Consider the following 19481-nt stretch of genomic DNA (forward strand, 5'->3'; position numbering starts at 1 on the left):
CGTGCTTTCCACATGGTTCGAGTATTAAAGTTCGGAGCTGGTGAGTACTGTTGGGAAAAACAAATAATACTATTTTGAAAGTATTACAATTTAAAAGTGAAATTTAGAAAATGTTTGATATGGCAAAAATGGAATATGATAAGGTTTGGATCTCCCATTTGTTTCAAATAGTGCCCACTTATTTCAACTACTGAGAGATTGCTGTGATGGGCTTCATGCAGGGTAGTGAGTGACAATCTGCCTCAAAATTGTCAAAAGATATTGCAATGCCAAAAGATATTCTACTCCTTTGTATGTGGTCCATTTAGGTTAAAGGCCCCACTAAGACTAGTTTTAGGGCCTTAATTTTTCGGGGTATAATCTCTTTTAACATATAGCAATACAGTTTTTGTTGTTTGTTGTCACAAATTGATTGGACTCTGAACTTCTATTTGTTTCTACTACTGCCATCATGCTGTACTCTGTTAACATCTATCTTTTTGATGTGGTCATGGATCATGGTGTGCTGATTTTTATTTCGGTGACTTTCCATATGCAACTGATTTTTAGTAACTGGCTGCAATCAATCTTAATGATACTGTTCTGATTTTTAATATGTGGTGGTTCTAGCTTACGAAAAGACATGCATGGTAGTTTTTTCTCTCTTCTGCTTTTTAATGCTAAGGAGATGCATACTGATGTTTTTTTTGGTTGTTGTTGTGCCCTCTGAATTTCGATTTTATTGTAAAACTCTTCTAAAGCTGCATTAAATATTTCCATCTTCTTATATTGTCTTCACTTGAATTGGTTTAATAAATTTGGTGTGAATTGGTTCATTTAATGCATTTTTTCTTAGTTCATGCTCATGATTCACATACAAGAACTATGCATTGGTTCTGAGTTGATTGTCCATATAATTTTTCACTTTGTTCTATTGCTACTGTTGTTGCAGCAGAAAACCAACACCTACATCATGATCACATCATAATGAGATGCTGTTTATGAAATATTGTGAGGATTGATTAGTTTCACCATCTGGCTATCTTGCCTACTAATTTCCATGAAAGATTTAAATACTTTTTATTTTTTCTGGATTTATTGTACTTTTTTAACTAGCATTTTATGATTTATTGATTATCATTATTGTAGGGGCTGTTTACTTTTGACAAACATCTTTAAGAAAGAACTAAAAATACCACATCTTTGATTTATCTTGTCTACTTATGGTTATCTTATCTACGTATTTTCATGAATGATTTAAATACCTATTTATTTTTTCTGAATTTGTTGTGGGGTATTTTTTTAATGAGGTGATGTTTATGAAATATTGTGGTGTAATCACTTAATTTGTGTGGATGTCTTAATTTTTGGTTTATGACATGGATGGGTTTCAATGTACACTTAAACATTGGACATGTGTTGACAGGTTATATCTATATGGTGTTTATTTTTGTGATGTGCTTGAGGATTTGTTGACGCATTTGGGAACTGAGCCTTCATGAGTCCTTGTACCATGATTGTCTATTGCTTTAATTATGCATTTTGTAATGTGGAGAGTTTGGTATCTACAACTTCTTCAATTATTGATTTTGTCCATTGTTTTAATTATGCATTTTTCCATGTGGAGAGTGTGCTTCTTTAGAAACATGCTATGTGGGGTGTATGTCGTAGCATTCGATGCTCATGAATTCAGTGGTTTTCCTCTCTCTCCTTGTGATTTTTATGGGTCCATGATTTAAAGTACTCCATATTTTTTTGTTTTATACCTTTTATGTGTTTCCATTGGTAAAAACTCATAATTGCCTTCTGTTAGTCATGTTTGTAGCCACGATTAATTTGGGTTTTCTTCGTTTTGGATACTGTAATGGGCTTGTTGTTTAGTGACTTTTTACCTTCTTTTAAGGTTTTGGAGATTGTTGGTGTGTTTATTTCATGATGGAATTGGTTTGCAGGAGAAGTTGAGAAGGTGCTTAGTTACAATAGTGAGATGAAGAAAGGAGAGACCATGAGCAAGGCATCGAAACTTCTTTCAGATTCTTGATTAGATATATGAGCCTGGGTGCACTCAAATTTTTGTAGTCTAGGTTTTACAGTAGTGGGTCTTTAGTTTTTTCTGCAGGTGGTGAATTTACACCAAAAAAATAAAATACAGAAATAGAAAACAAAGCATGCTAGTGGGGATTGATGCTTTCATCCTTGAATGGTGCTGCTGCAGTTTTGTGATCTAGCAAAACTGAAAACTAAGAAGGTTGTGTTTTCACTTATTTACAAACTGAAAACAAGCTTTCACTTATTTACGTTTTGCAAAACTAATGTCTTATATTTTTCTTTCTATTGGTGGCTGTGTTTTCTTACACTAAATTTGTTTGATCATGACCTTTGTTTTTTTGCTTCCATCTGTTAGATAAATCATGAGGGACTTGTTTGTGATGTGATTAAATTTAGACAAAATTGTTGGGACTCAATCTAGTTTAATATTCTGATAAGATTGATTTTGACTTCTATAATCCTAACTGTGGAGATTGTATGATTATGCATCCTTGTCAACAATGCGTTATTATTCGTGAGTTTTAAAATCCTAACTGTGGGACATATATGGTTGCTTAGTCTTCTAAATAGTGTGTTCTCGTTCATGAGTAACTGTGGAGCTTATATGACAGTGTAGACTTGTGAAGTATGCCTTATTTGTAAAAAGAAGAACAAAAAATTTACCTTTTAAAGAAGAAATGGCTATCAATAATTTTTCTATATATTTTTTTGGTGATAATTTTCTATAAACATGTCTGTGACTTTAATTTGTTTTTCGTTTTAGTTATATGCTTTTCAATATCTATTTTTCTTTCCTTTCCTCTCTCTCCCTTTGAACATTTGCAGGCTGTCCATATCATCGGCTAATCTGATGATTCGGAATGCAAAACTGGTTCCTCATTTCTTTCTCTTCCTCTCGCAATCTCCCCCCTGCTGATAGGGGACTCATTACCACCGTTTTTTTTTTTTTTTGGGACTTAATCTATTGTTTTTATGTTGTATTTCTTTGCCTTATCTTTTTTGTATGTATCAGTCTCACTAGTTCGTTAGGGGCATAAGTCCTTGTATTGTGAGACATATGGCCATCTAGAGCCTTATCTCTATCTCTCCTCTTTCCACTCCTCTCACAGAGACATGTTCTTTATATTTAAAATTTTTGATGTTATTCATATCTCTCTTGGTTTGATTTTTGCATAACATGTCACTTTCTCTCTATCTAGAATAAAGGAATCCATGTTTGATGCTTCTTTGAAGGGGCAGGAATATCTGTCTATGTTCTTTATTTCTTGCTAATGTTTTCCTGGCTCTGCAACTGTCTAAAGCAACCTATTTGAGTTCTGGTGACTGGTGCTGCAACATATTGGGTTCTCTGCTCTAGGCGTTTTGCTGGATTAGCTTTGAAAGATCTTTGGGTTTTTTATTTCTGAAATTTGTTGCAGTTTTGTTGAATGTCCAGCTATGTATTTATATATGTATATATGCATGCTGCTGGTTGTGTACATATAGTACATGGAGGCATGTATTTATATATGCATATATGAATGTTGCATGTTTGGATTCTGTGAATAAAAATGAATTTATACATGTAAGATGTGCACATATACATGTGTTTGTGACCACTGTTGCAGAAATTCAGGCATGTATTTCTTGTACTACCTGCACAACAAAACCCAAGTCCAAGAACCACTCGTATATACTTCAAATTAGAGTTATAAAACCATATATACGGAATGGAGAGAGAAAAACCAGAAAAAAGGCAAAGCTGAATTGTAAGAGGAGGGGGATAGGAAGTGAAGCTACATTTGGCTTGTCTCTCCTTCTTTCCTTGGGTTTTATCTGTGTAGTGATGATGCTAGTGGCCTGCAGCTGATTGTTTCCAATTTTTGGATGTGTATGCTAAAGTCAAGACGTTGGCATCTTTGATGATTCCTGCCCCTGCCTTTTGTGTTTCAAAACAAATAGTGTTGCCCAATGAAAGGCAATGCATACAATGATCAGTGTAATGCTACATTATTGTAAAACCCATAGATACAGTACATGTAGACATATATTCTAGCCAATATGTTTTGCAAACAGGAGATATGGGCTGGAAATGTTTGGCTTCAGAATTTTTGTGGCTTCAGTACATGTAGATATACATACTAGCCAATATCTCTATCTCTCTTTCTATCTAGCCCACCTTTTACTGCAATGATATTTTCTTTTTCTCAAACTAGAGAAAATTAGTAAAATAGAGCTCGGCATCTTCCTTTTATCAAATACAATCACCATGAAATTGAAGACTAAAGATCTTCTTGTTACTAACAGTTTTCTCTCTTTGTTAGAGATAAAATGGCCATCGCCCTATCGGCTCATATTGCTATGGAGTACAACTATTGGGCTTATACTGTAAAAATTTGAAATTGGGTGTCCTGGTTCCCATACTGTTTCTCTCTTAACAGTTTTCTCCACTTCAGACCACTGGATTAGTTTCCCCTCAGGTCCTTCTGGTTGGAAACCTGGTATGACCATTGAGATTTTGGTGATATACCTGTTGTTCCACCTGGTTGGAAACCTTGTGACCCTGTTCCTTTACCCCTCTGTTGTGGAGGTACCAGCGGGTTAGAAACCAGGAGAGATGCAGTTGTTCTTCCTAAGCCTGCTAAAGAAATTGTTCGAATGGTTCAGAAGCCGATAATTAGCACTGCAACAGAGCCTATCCAAGTCAACTTTGGCAGCTCGATATCAATCTAGATCAGGATAATTATAGTAGCGAGTATGGTAGTGATGTGGGTAGCTTTGAGGAGGATGATGGAGAATGAGAATTGGGTGTGATTATTTCTGTGGGTTGCTCTGATGTGGTTGTTAGGGAGTGGGATTTTGATGGAGAAATGGGTTTTGGATATGGGATATTGGTGCATATTTAGCTAATTGTGTTTGGATAATGGTTGTCCCACTATACTTTTCTGCTGTGGAGCAGATTGGAAAAGATATGTGCAAGTTATGAGGTGGGAAATATCTGCTCATGTTGGAGCAGGAAACAATTTTAAGTGAAAACAAGGTAATTTTGTTGATTACAAGAGTCTTGATTTCCCGATTCGATTTTAGTATGTGACCTTTTTATCAAAAAAAAGAAAAGAAAATTTGCATGGAGTTTGTAAGAAATATGGTTCATTAATAATAATACACATTTCAAATTCATGACATCAATTTGTGCATTGTAGAGTATTTGGCTGATAAGGGTGTATGTTTCAAAAGTTTCGTTTTTACTTAATCTCGTCTGAAGGCACCCCAAATGCCTATTTGGGAATTCTGATCGAGTATGACTGGGGATTTTATATCTCCACTTCTTTTCATGCTTGTGGCCAACTCCATGAAGGTTTCTAAGAAGGCCACCTCAAGTAGTAAGATTGAGGGTTTGAAAGTTCTAGACAAGCAATATCTGTATGATTCAATTGTTTTCTTTAAACAGTTGTTCCTTATGGCTACCCTCTCTCTCTCTTGGTTCGTTTTTTTTTATTTGTTTTATGGTCCCCGGTTTTTACTTTGGTTCTATGTGAAATAATGCATGCTGGTTGTGATGGTCGATCTCTCACTCTTGTCGCGCTTGTTCCTTTTTTTGACGAGATGCTCTGTCTTTGTATAGTTCTTACTTTTAAGTTATCTGATGCAGTGGTTTTTATTGCCTCTCTCTCACTATCAGATTGTATATTAGGTGTGTGTTTTATTTAATTTTTATTTTTTGTTTGATGAGTCCCCTGTTTTTACTCTGATTATATGCGTATTAATGAATGCTGGTTGTTGATGGGTGATCTGTATGTCTCCCCCATGTTCTTTTTTTTTGGCGGGATGCTCTGTTTTTGTATGGTTGTTACTTCTAAGTTATCTGATGCATTAGTTTTGATTCCCACTCTCTCTCTCAAAATCCACTTCACTAATTTGATAAACAAAAATTGTTCAAAAGCATTTGCAAATCACTACGAATAATAGAAAATAATTGATCTCGGGCTCCAAATATACTTCAAATTATGATGGATCTACTGTTCATTAACATGGTGGTCGTATTTGATAGTGTGACATGATTAACCTCTATAATTTGTGAATGTTTTTCTTTGGTACGGCCTATAAGGAATGATTTCATGCAATGGTTGTATAGCAGTATAATGCAATTATCTTCAAAACTATGTTAGTGATATGTGTTTGACACGAATTTTTAAATGTACATTCTTTTCATTTTGAAGAATAATCACAAAAAAGAAAATTTTGAAAAAATGTTCTAGAAAGTTTTCATTTTAGCCCAATTAATATAAGCCGTCTATTTTATTGAGATGGTTAGATATAAGTCTTAGAAGCAATTTTTTTTATACCTAAAGTTTTTATATAGCATTATCATCATTAGATTAATAATGCTAAAAGAAGAAAAAATGATTTTGAATTTGTTAAGGTTTAGATCTTGAAATTCACCAAATGGATGGTTAATATTCATTGTTGGATGAGTATTAATTTTGACCATATCTAGGGTGTAAATTGAATTTTGTTTTCATAGGATTGATTATGAGGATGAAGAGAATGTGTGTGTAAAATTTGGGATCATACAAATGTTAAAAATATAGTTTTTTAGATGTGTGGTTGCATTATACTACTATACAACCGTTGCATTGGATCATTTCATATATATATATATATATATATATATATATATATATATAACTCGGTAATTTTGAAATATTGTTTCATTTGGACAAACACTAGAAAATAAGATTCAATAATCATACTGTTGGAAATGGTTAATTGTTTAAAATAATAATAATTTATAAAAAAAGTAAATTTTCAAGAAAAATATATTCCATGCAATCCAAACAAGTAATTTGTATTTTCATAGTTTCTACCGGATACAATCAAAATAGCATACACCATAATGTCAATTCCAATAAATCTCAATTTCATTATGCATTTGTCCACCGGATTGAAAAATCCAAGGAACCAAATGGGCTCTTAGGGAGGTAGCATCAATCTCGACAATGAAATATTTGTAAGAAAAAACATTTTAAGCTCAACATTAACGTATTGGATTAGTTTATTTTTTCAAAGGCATAGTATACAAAGAGATCATTTATTTTTGTACAGATCACAAATATTCTTGTTTGTTAGATTTCAAATTAGATGGTTGTAAGAGTGTGTCAATAGATTTAAAGTTAAAAAAAAAAATTATTGAACTTCAAGACATACACCATGCCATCTAATTAAACATCTAATATTTGTGACCTCATTGTAATGACATTTGTTGTCTCGTAGTATATAATTCCCTTTCAAAATTTTAAAGATCCCCCTGATCTACCCTATATTTGGAGTGTCAAATTTCATGTTCTCAAGTGGAAACTATCGTAAAAGTTTCGTGTCTCGATCTCAACTGTACATTTTTCAACCTTTCTCTTTAACATGAAGCCTAAGCTTTACGGTAACCGCACCTACATTGTAAACCACTAAATATTATTTTCAACTTTGTTAGGGTTTCTACATGGCTTTAAGATTGATTTATTTATATTTTTGTTGATTTTATCCTACTTTGTAATGAAATTATTTTTTTGCTCAGTCCTTTATTTTATTTTTGAAATATGGCTCTGAATTTTTAAATATTTGTAAATATTGTTCAATGGTTTAACTTTTCTTTTTTCTTGTTTTCCTTATTTCTAATAAATCCATTTCTTGTTTGCTTGGTTTTGCATTTTCCTTTAAAAAAAAGCAAAAAGCTTATTTATCAAAATTCTTACGAGGACTATTTAACAATTTAACTTCTAGAGCTATTTTAACTTAAGATCCCAAATAACGGATCTCACCTAAGACTGTATTTGTAGTTAGTTAAATCTCAAATAAACAAACACAATCACAAATCTAGTGTGAGAATTTAATCTTAAATAATAACTCAACATAATATTTACATGGCTTACCCTAAGCGAGTAGCACCGATAGCCGCAACGAGATAAAATTACTTTTAATGAATATAATTTTGGGTTACACAAGATATATATCTTTCTAGACATTGACAAAACTATTATAGTTTTCCCTTTTAAGAGCGCTCCCTAGACCGAACAATAATGCCAAGTAATTTCCCTTTTTATGACCACCTTTCGGCTATTGGAAAGAGAATCTTGAGAGCAAACAAAAATTCTCTTTCAAAAATACAAAAATGAACCAACCCAAATCTCATGAAAAAATCGAAATCTATATCTCTCTCACCTAGAGATACATCTCACTCTTGAACATCCCTGCCCCATGAATCCAAGGGGTGTCTCTAAAAGAAGGAAAGTATTGTGTGTAGGTTTCTCCCTTGTTCATCATGAAACTCCCTTTTGCCTTTTGCCTTTTGCCTTTTATCCAATATGATAATAAATCAATCTTTTTAAGGAAGCATATGACTGATGATTTCGGCCACACATAACTAACTGTTTTCACTTTCAAACAAGGGAACCAAGTCCCTTGGTCCTTTATTTTCCGTTAGGACATTGTCCACCTTTGAATCAAAAGAGCACTGGATAGAGCCGAGGGAGTAGATGTGCAATATACTCCCATGAGAGCACACGATATGCGCCGTATAGATGTGCAATATACTTCCATGAGAGCATTGGATGTGGGACCCTCCGACGGGACCAATCCGTCTCGGTAAGGGCACAAAACTTTGACCCGGAGGGTTAGGTTCGGGGCCAAATCTTGGACCTGAAAATTAATCGAGTCCCGGTCGGGGTCTATATTGGCCCAACTCAGATCCGATCCCAATAGTGTTAAACTGTTAATATTTAAATAATTCTAACTGTAGATTTTTTAATATTTTTAATTATAATATTTAAATTATATATATATATATATAACATAATATTTAAATATATTTTTTTTGTTTTTGAGATGGATTCAATTGAGTCTCAATCCGTCTAGGCCGACACGTTGCCACCATGGACCGCGTTGTATCAAAAGTAAACAGTATGTGTAAGTTGCTTTATAATTATACTCTGATCCTCGTTTCACCCAGTAAACCTCAAAACTGAAGAATACCCTCCAGCCCACCCTTGTTTATTATAAAATCCCAGTTATCCCGTATGTGTTAGAAAAAGCCAAAATAAATCAATTCTTTTGGAAAATTTAAAAAGAGAAATTCTCAAGACCCATTTACTCTTACTCTCACGCCCATGTAAGTGACCGACCCGTGGCTCTCTCCATTATTCTTTCGAGGGTTTTGAAAAACGTCGATCTAGATCAGAACCATTCGATTTGAATCGAGTATATGTGGGATTAGTTTGATTTCCCACCCTATATTGAGAACCAATTGATCTGGCCCATAATTTTATTTTCATTATTTTTCAATTTATTTATTTATTCTCTATTTTTATTATTTATTAGCCTATTCACTTGATTGGATTCCTCATCTGAACCACCAATCTACTGATCCTTAACGATTTTCTAGACAGATGATATAGGTCACCGATCGACTTTTTTAAATATAATTCTCTACCCATCCCATTACTCTCCATGCTCCAAATTTTCTAGGATTTACCAAAAATCCAAATTTTTTTAGAAAAATTACAAATAACCCCAACAATATACTTCATATGCAACTTACCCCAATCAAACTTTTCTTTCCCACTTTTTACCCCAAAATATACTTTCCTATCAAATACCCCTCAAGTAAAAAAAAATACATTTTTTTTTTTTACGAAAATAGCCTTTTTCGTACATAAAAAATTAATTTGGCCTATACATTCATGTGGACTTATGCACAATACCAAAAGCTACATAGACTACCAGACTACCATGTACCAATTGCTAAACACCATTAAACTAAACAAAGTGTTTGACCGCCTTCATTATCAGCTAGACCGCATATATCGTACTGCCATATAAATATGTCAGACCACATGTTTGTCCATGAACATAAGTGTTGGACTGCCATAGGGATCTGCCAAACCGCATTTTGTCCAGGAAAAAAGTGCTAGACCGCATTGTACATTTGCCGGACCTCCTGTTTATCCAAAAAGAATAATGTTGGACCGCCATGTATATCTGTTGGACCATACGTTTGTCGAGATGAGAGAAAGGCATGGGTAAAAGTCAAGGAAGGGTAGTTTAGTTTTTCTTTCTTTTTTTTCTTTTTCGGTTGGGGGGTTATTTGCTAGAAAAAGAAATTTTGGGATAAAAAGTGGGAAGAAAAAGTTTTATTGGGTTAAGTTGCATAAGTCTATTTTTGGTGGTTATTTTGTAATTTTTCTCACGAAAAGAGAGAGAGCATATGAATCAATGATAAAACTATGAGTTGCACGAAAAACATACATACCTTAATAAAATAAAAGAAAAACTTCGTATAGAACCCTAATTCATCATATTATTTCATGGTAGACCCTCTTTCTGACTCCATCATCTCTTATCTCTCTCTTTTATTGACTTTTGATTATACAAATTAGCTTTAACAAAAAAATTTATACCATTTCAACCCAATTTTGTTTTAATGGGTAGAAAGGGGAATAGAGAGTTTAAAAAGTTTTTGGGTTGAAATGATATAAAAAGATTTGTTGGGGCTAAGTTTATGATAAAGAAAAAGATAAGAAATGCGGGTACGGTGAAATCCTTAGGAGTTTTTTTATGTCATTCGAAAGAAAAACGGAAAGAAAGTCTACTATAAAATAATATTAAAAATTAAAGTTCTATACGAAATTTTTCCTAAAATAAAATATAGGGACTGTGACTTTGGACTCTCTATCTACTTGAGCCATTAAAGAGTTGTAGATCTCTGAAAGTAGCAGCATTGAAGTGTGAGAAGAGATAGCAAGCAAGTTTCCAAGGAGTGTAAGAGGTTTGTGGCCCAATGTTTTTCATATTTAAGTTTGAGCTTTTTAAGGTATTGATTTTTCAGATACTGTCAGAGACTTTTCAGATATCCCGAAAAGGGTACACCAACCTCACGGGAGATATGGAGCTCATATATGTGAAAAATGAGTTGTTGATAAGTGTTTTGCAAAATCGAACCCTTAATCGGATATGGGCCTAGAAGCGGTTTAACCAGCCTAACTAGTAAATCGGTTGACTCAACCGTTCTAATTAGGCAAGTCTCGGGCGATCAAAAAAGTGAAAAAAAATAAAAAAATACAAATTTTTTTTACTAAAATATGAAAAGCATATAAAGAATAATTAAAACAAAACACATTCAACTGAAGTTAAAAATTAATGAAAAAAATGGATTTTAACCTATTTTATATTTTCCAATGGCTTTTTAAAAATTTTTCTAAAAAAGTTGGAAAATATAAAAATGAGTATTAATGACCAAAACAATATTTAATCTTTATTATAATGTAAAGAATATTTAAAAATGCATTACAAATCAAATTCTTTATTTTTGTGAATTTATATGCATTTTTAAAAAAAAAAATTTAAAAATACCGGTTGATCACCCTAACCGCCCAAAACCGGATCTGCCCATTGGCTGGTTTTGATCTTACCAAGCAGTTAGCAGTTAGATCAGACGATTTTACGAACAATGATTGTGATTTCCAGCCATGGTTGCGAACATATTGGGAGTGGAGTCCATTAGAGTTCATTAAGGACCTCCTTGTTGAAGAGCAGGGTGAAAAATCTGACTAACGTTTTACCCAAGCTTTCAGACTTGGCTCGGGCCCGAATCCGGACCTAGTCCGAGTGGACTCGATTGCATTTTGTACAGTAAAGAACTAAAAATAATAGTTTGTTAAAAATAATTAAAAATTAATAAAAAGTAGAACACAATATATTTGAAGATTTTTTTACAAAACTAATGACTTTTAGTAATATTTAACTAGGTTGAGTTATCCCTATGACCATAGGCAGAGGCGAGTCACTCAGCCAAGTACTTATAAATAAAGACAGAATATGGATGTAGAAGGAGATTAAGAATCGCTAGTCTTAGAATCGGGATCTGAAAAAAAACACAAAGAAACAAAAAAAATGAATTTTTTTTTTTCCAATCGTGAATACTATTTTTTCTTCACACAAATAGTTAAATATTCCTTAAAAAATTGTAGAGAAAGTTATGGAATGAAAGGGGCCTTGAGCAGTTTTTTCAAGAGAAAATATGATTTAACTTGGAGATTTTTTAAAAAAGTTTAGCCAAAAGAAATCATACTCCCCTTAACAGCACTGTTAAATTACTCCCATAGGTAAAATCCCATCTATGATTAACATTACAACCTCAAATCTTGGGGACGTAACGTCTTTGATCCATAGATTAACATCGATAAATTTTTTTTATTAATTACACACTCTATGGACATAGAAAAAGGAAAATCTCAATATTTATTTTGTTAATAATTACAGGATGACATCGAAGAATTACAAAACTCATTTTTCAATTTTTTTTCTTTTTTGAACAATCATCGAGTGACTTTTAGATGGCTCCCCAAAAAAACATCCTTCCAAACAGTAGTTTAACCCGAAGGAACAAAGTAATCTATCCTCCCATGGGAGTATATTAAGTGGTTAGAATATTGGATTAATGTTAGAGACTTCACTTTTAAACTTTTTCATTCCATTCATGAACTTCTCAAAAATATTTTGAAAACACTAATCTACTCTCATTAATTTTACCTACACTAAACTATTTAAAATATTTTAAAAATACAAATTTACTCTTATTAATTTTTAGATTGTGACCTCTTTATACCTAAATGGTATTTTTGTACATTTTTCTTAAAATGCCTCAAGTTTCAACCATGCACACAGGCAATTAGATTGTTTTAGTATATTTAAATATGAGATTGTATACAATGAGACCATTTACCTTTGATACAAGGTGATCACGATTTCTTACAAAGATGTGAAATTTGATAGCTTGGATGTGTAACAAAGTTCAATAAAATTTCTTTTGAAATTTGAGCTTGGTCAATGGAATAATTGCAGCCATCCAATTTCACATCAAATGGTCAAGATTTTTTTGACCATATTGTATCAAAGGTAAATGGTCTCATACGCTAGAGAAAATAACATATATATCTATTAATTATGAGCAATGATCCAATGCAACGGTTGTATTATAGTATAATATAACAACACTTCTAGAAAATCATGTTTGTGGTATTTGTATGACCTCAAATTTTGTACACACACTCTCTTCATCTTAATAATCAATCTTCCCCCCAAAAAAAGTTCAATTTGAACCCTAGATATAGTCAAAATGAGTCCCCTCCAAAAACGAATCTAGACTGTTCATTTTGTGAATTTCAAGATCTTAGCCTTTATAAACTCAAAATCATTTTTTTTATTTTTAACATTGTTCATCTAATGATAATAAAGCCATCTAAAAAAATTGGAAAGAAAAAAATCTTTCTAAAGCCTAGATCTAAGCATCTCACCAAAATGAACGGTCTATGTTACTTGGGCTAAAAAAATTCTTTATAGTTTGTGTTTTCAAATTTTTCTTTCTTTGTGGTTGTTCATTAGAATGAAAAGAGTGTATAACTCAAAATTTGGATCAAACAAATGGCCATAAAATGGTTTCTTAAGGTTATTGCATCATATTACTATACAACGATGGCATGAAATCATTGCCCATCCAATTATATTTAACATTGTCATTAGAATTACCTGGAAGTTTTTAGGAAGTCATTGGAAAATGAAAGATAGTTTACGGTTTTTTAAACAAAAAATATATCAAATTTTTAGATTTAAAAAAAATCTAAAACACGACAATTTTGATTTTGCAAAAACCGAAAATCTCTCTTTTCAGTAAATTTTCCACTAAATTATTGGAAAAGGAAATATTGATTTTGGTTTTTGAAAAACCGAAAACACGATATTTTGGGTTTTTCAAAAAAATGAAAATCTCAGTAAATTTTTCAATAAGTTACCAGAAAATGATAGATATCCAATTTTCGATTTTTCAAAAACCAAAAACATTAGAATTTTTTTTTTCAAAAACCAAAAATATGTTTATTTTCAATAAACTTTCCATAAGTCACTCGAAAATAAAAGACATTTTTTGAATTTTGAAAAACAAAAAATATCTAATTTTCGGTTTTTGAAAAACCAGAAACATGCCTCTTTCAATTTTTGAAAAACCAAAATGTTTGTTTTTCAAAAACTGAAAAGGGCAATTCCATTTTTTTTAAAATGTTGTGATGTTAAAAAAAAAAGTATATATGTAATAACAGTAATTCCATAATAATATTAAATATAACAAATATATACATTATTTTCTTAAATAACCAAGTGAGAAATTAAAATAAATATATATACCTCAATTTGGATGTTTTCGTTACCTTTTTGTAAATTAAATAATATTTTCCTTGACAATGTTAAAAATTTATCCGAAATTCACGGTGCCTTAGAGGGCCTGAGAATTTCTATGGCCCTTAAAATTGTAAATATGGTGACCAACGGTAAGAAAAAACCTTAGGCCATTTAAAATTTTAAAACTTAAAAAGGAAAAAATTTGAAAAACGCAGTTAAAACCAGGGTGTTTTTTTGGGCAAAAAGCAGTACCGAGTGCCGACCTTCAAAGTCCATTGTTTTTTGCAAAACCGCTGAACCCCACTAGAGGTTTTAAAAACCCTGTTTGTGTTCCTATTTAAACTCCTTAATGGCGGTTTGTAAGTAAGCATAAAAAAAAAAAAAAAGGTGGTGGAAAGGATATATGGTGGGGCATGGAAAGTGGTGTGGTAGCCGGGGGTTTGAGGGTGCGCAGGATCTGGAAAGCGGTTTTTCTATTCTTAAGAAACCCTAGCTTTCCCATCCGCCTACACTTGAGACTTCCGGCTTCTTTCCCCTTTTTATAATCCACTGGAGCTGTGATCTTGAGTTCGGCGTTGTTGAGGTTGTTTCATGCTTATTTAGGCTTTTTATTGTCCATTTTAGGTTTTGAGAGGTGGTTTTAGGTTTTCAAGGTTTTTCGAGCATGTTTTAAGAGGTGGTTTTAGGTTTTCAAGGTTTTTGGGGCATGTCTTTGCTATATATATGCAAATAACTGTTTTTATACAGAGAGAAATGACCGAGTTTAGAGGGGAACTGGGTTTGCATAGTAAAATGACGATCTAACCCAGTTTTTATCAAGTTCATTGTTTGTTCGCGTGTTTTTTTTAAATAGAAAAATTGTCGAGTCTAGAAAAAAACTGGTTTTGTACAGTAAAATGGAGATTTGAACCCAATCTTTGCTGGATGACTGGTTTTTTCTCATAGTAAGATGGCAATCCGGATTTCCAATTCACTGGATTTTTGGGGTGCCTGATTTAAATCACTGCTTTTGTGGAATGTGAGTAGCTTGAGAATCAATTTGCACATTCGATTATGAAATTTCATTTTCCATTAAATGTTGGAGATATAGTGTCTTTGATCCATTTTCTCGTTTTTTTTGGGTGGATCTTGGGGAATTGTTAATTTGGAATGCAAAATGATTATTGTCTATGATGGGAGATGGGGAGACAATGAATCCACATACTTTACATAGTTCCTGTATTAAAGTTCGGAGCTTGTGAGGCCTGTTAGGAAAAACAAATAATAATTATTTTGAAAGATTGTGCAGGCAAGTTCTGATGCGGGGAGAAAATTATTTTAATTTATTGATTATTAGCATGAAGCTGGTTAGGTACTATTTGTTAATGAGCGAAGTTGAGGAAATTTTTATCTTTTGCATTCACCAATGAAAGGCTTTATTCCTAGAAGACTAGAAATGTTAGTAGGATTGACTAGTTTCACTATCTAGTTATCTTGTCTACTTATTTTCATGAACGATTTAAATACCTATTTATTTTTTCTGAGTTTATTATGGAGTATTTTTTTAAAGAGGTGATGTTTATGAAAGATTGTGGGATGATCACTTTGTTTTTGTGGATGTCTGAATTTTTGGATTACGACATGGATGGTTTTCAATGTCCACTTAAACATTGGACATGTGTTATGACAGGTTATATGGTGTTTATTTTTGTGATGTGCTTGAGAATTTGTTGATGTATTTGGGAACTAAGCCTCAATGAGTCATTGTTCCCTGATTGTCCATTTCTTTAATTATGCATTTTGCTATGTGGAGAGTTTAGTATCTAGAACACCTTCAATTATTCATTTTGTCCATTGCTTTAGTTGCGCATGTTGCTATGTGATGCTATGTGATGCGATGTGGGGTATATGTCATAGCATTTGATGCTCATGAATTAAGTTGTTTTCCTCTCTACTTGTGATTGTTATGGGTTCATTAATTAAACTATTCATATTTTTTTGTTTTATACCTTTTATGTGCTTCCTTGGTAAATAATTACTATTTTTGGTTGTTGACAACAAAAAAGATAACATTTTTTGTTGTTGAACATCCAAAAATGTTATATTTTCGGATGTTCAGCAACCGAAATTTGGACTATGTATTTCAAAAGCTTGCTGGAAATACGTAGTCCAAATTTCGATTAATGAAATCTGAAAATATAATATTTTTGGATGTTTATGAACCGAAAATGTTATATTTTCGGTTGTTCAACAACCGAAAATAATAATACAGGTTAGAATAGGCATTGCTATTTTCGGTTGCTAAACAACCGAAAATGTTATTTTCAGTTGTTGAACATCCGAAAATATAACATTTTTGGTTGTTCAACAATCGAAAATACTAATGTAGGTTAGAATAGGCATTGTTATTTTTCGGTTGTTGAACATCCGAAAATGTTATATTTGATGTTCAATCACCGAAATTTGGACTGCATATTCCATAAGCTTGCTGCAAATATGCAGTCCAAATTTCAGTTGTTGAACATTCCAAAATATAACATTTTCAAATGTTCAATAACCGAAAATGTTATATTTTCTGTTGTTCAACAATTAAAAATAGTATCGGTTGTTGAACAATCGAAAATATAATGCAAGTTAGAATCCCTAGTGCAATCTTGGAATAAAAATAACAATGTCTTTTGCAATCTTGGAATGTTGGTTTTTCATAAATTAGGTGATCACAAATTTACATATAAAATGAGCTCTCAAATAAATCTAGTCACGAATTATTCTATCCAAAATATTGAAGCTTGTATGTATAAAGTTATTTATTACCTATGTACTTCTAAAACCACAAGCATTTGCAAAATGTTCAAGGTAAATCTGTACTTGAACAATAAATCAAGTACAAAAATTTGTCTTTAAGCTACTCAAACCATCAACAAGATAAATCAACTCTTTCCTAAGATATCGCTTCATCTTTCACAAATTTATACCTAAAACTATTTAAGAGTATCAAAGCTAACACACAATACACTATAATGTAAAATTTGATCCATCATTCAAAACAAAGCATTCAATCACAATTTTGTGAATTTCCTCACGGTCACTAAAAAATAGTAATCAACTCAATAGATCCTCTTGTAAAAATTTCGAGTTCTAATAAAACCCTCAAATTTGTAGTTCTCAATAACCCCAAATTTGTTTATAAATTCTTAAGCAATAAATAAAAGGAAAAAATGTATAAAACCCCCCAAAATAGACTTTCTAATCAATTACCCCCACATAACTTTCCTAGCAACTTCCCCCCTAAAAACCATGTTTCATAGCAAATACCCCCAATACAAAAAATTTATTGTTTTTGATTAAAATACCCTTCCCTATCATAACAAGAAACACTGGACCGCAATTGTACAACGACAAATTGATCTTTTCAAAATGCCAGACCACCACTTTAAAACGCTTGACTGCCCCTTCAAAATGTTGTACCGCCACTTTAAAATGCCTAACTGTCCTTCAAATTGCCGCACCGCTTTTTCAAAATGTCGGATAACATGATCCTTGGACTGCCACAATAAAACACTGGACCGCCCTCTCCAGCGAAAATGATTTGTTATGTAAGGCAAGGGTATTTTCATCAAAAAAATGACCTTTTTGTATTGGGGGCTATTTGCTGGGAAACATGGTTTTTTGGGGGGAAGTTGCTAGGAAAAGTTAGGTTGGGGCTAAATTGATTTAAAAAACAAACATAACTCAATAACTCATCCTATTAAAAACCCAATAACCCTTGCTATTAAAAACCCCAAAAATTTACACTTCTTAAAAACCCCAAATATCACTCAAACAAATTGTCACTTATAGAACCGTGAAATCCATCAAATACACCTTAAATTGCCATATTCTACTCAAGTTTCAAACCCTAAATCATAATCTTATACAATGTTAACTTCTAAAAATCGAACAACAAATCAGTTTATAAATACCTTCACTACATAATTGAAATCTGTCAAATGCTTTCAAAATCTGTTAAATGTAGTTATAATCTGTCAAAAAACTTGTATCCAAATCCAAATAACATGTTTTCTTGTGAGAAAGGTAAGAGAGAGTGAGAAATAAATTAAAAGAGACGAGAAGTGGGCCGGTGGAGCGCTAGAAATTGAAACTAGAAGTATAAATGAGACTCGTCTATTTTCGGTTGTTCAAAAACCAAAATTAGCTTCATTTCGGTTTTTGAACAACTGAATAACCATGGTCGAAGCTCGAACGCCAACTGTTGAGCGCCAAACCGAAATTAGTTATTTTCGATTGTTGAACAACCAAAATTGACATATTTTCGGTTGTTGAATAATCGAAAATCTATCCAATTCGGTTGTTTAAAAACCGAAAAAGGATAAAATGGTATTTTTTAAAATTTTTGTTATGAAATAAAAAAACGAACATTCCAGTAATAACGGAAAATATTTGGTAGTTTGGTAATAACAGAAACTATAACGGATATATATATATATATATATATATATATATATATATATATATATATATATATATATATAATTTTCCCTTTTTTTTTAATCCTCAGCAAAGTTTATTTCCGATTTCACATTAACTGCCATATATTATTACAATAATATCAAAACTCTGTAGGTTGAATATCCCCATGCCTTCCTAAAGCAAGTAACCTTGTCCGCGCCTATAGTTAGCAAGTCGGGGAATATCAATATATCGACTAACAGTAAAATCAGAAATAAATTGTTTTTATATTAAAAGTCGAATGAAAAATCGAGAAAAAACTACTGAACGGTAAAAATACTTTATATAAAAATGTTGCAAATATAGCGGACTAGGTTAAAAACCCGGAATGAAAAAAACAGATAAGTTTAAAAAAGGGGCACCATATTGATTAGACTAGCTATTCTAACTATGTACCGTACTAACTATATACCATTATTAACTATATACCATATTAATTATACGATTATGCACCGTACCATCCTTTGTACCTTATTTGGACTTTTAGAGAGGGGTGCATAATGCCTACGTAGTTGTAGAGAGAAGGTGCACCATCAAATTTTATTATGGAATATAATTTGATATAAAATGTTATTATTGTTCTCTTAAAATTTGTTTTTATATTTAATTATAAAATTTAAAATTTGAAAAATGATTAAAATCTAATAGATTTATAGACATAAAAAAATCTTGAAAATAAGTGATGTAGATAATATGCAGTAAATTATATTTATTTTTTAGACTTAATTACTTTTTATGGTCAAACATCTGGATTTGGATATGAT

The 19481-nt window shown here is 32.1% G+C and overlaps 1 long non-coding RNA gene across 1 annotated transcript; it reads left to right on the plus strand.

Moving 5' to 3' along the window:
- Window positions 1–982: 982 nt before the first annotated feature.
- LOC148779883 (uncharacterized) lies at window positions 983–5183 on the plus strand. Its single transcript, XR_016043958.1, has 2 exons — window positions 983–2227; window positions 4332–5183. It is a non-coding gene; the product is annotated as an uncharacterized LOC148779883 (long non-coding RNA).
- The last annotated feature ends 14298 nt before the right edge of the window (window positions 5184–19481 follow it).

The sequence above is a fragment of the Amborella trichopoda genome, chromosome 11 (assembly GCF_054954075.1).
Source record: "Amborella trichopoda isolate Santa Cruz 75 chromosome 11, AtrichopodaSantaCruz75HAP2 v2.0, whole genome shotgun sequence".
Classification (NCBI taxonomy): domain Eukaryota; kingdom Viridiplantae; phylum Streptophyta; class Magnoliopsida; order Amborellales; family Amborellaceae; genus Amborella; species Amborella trichopoda.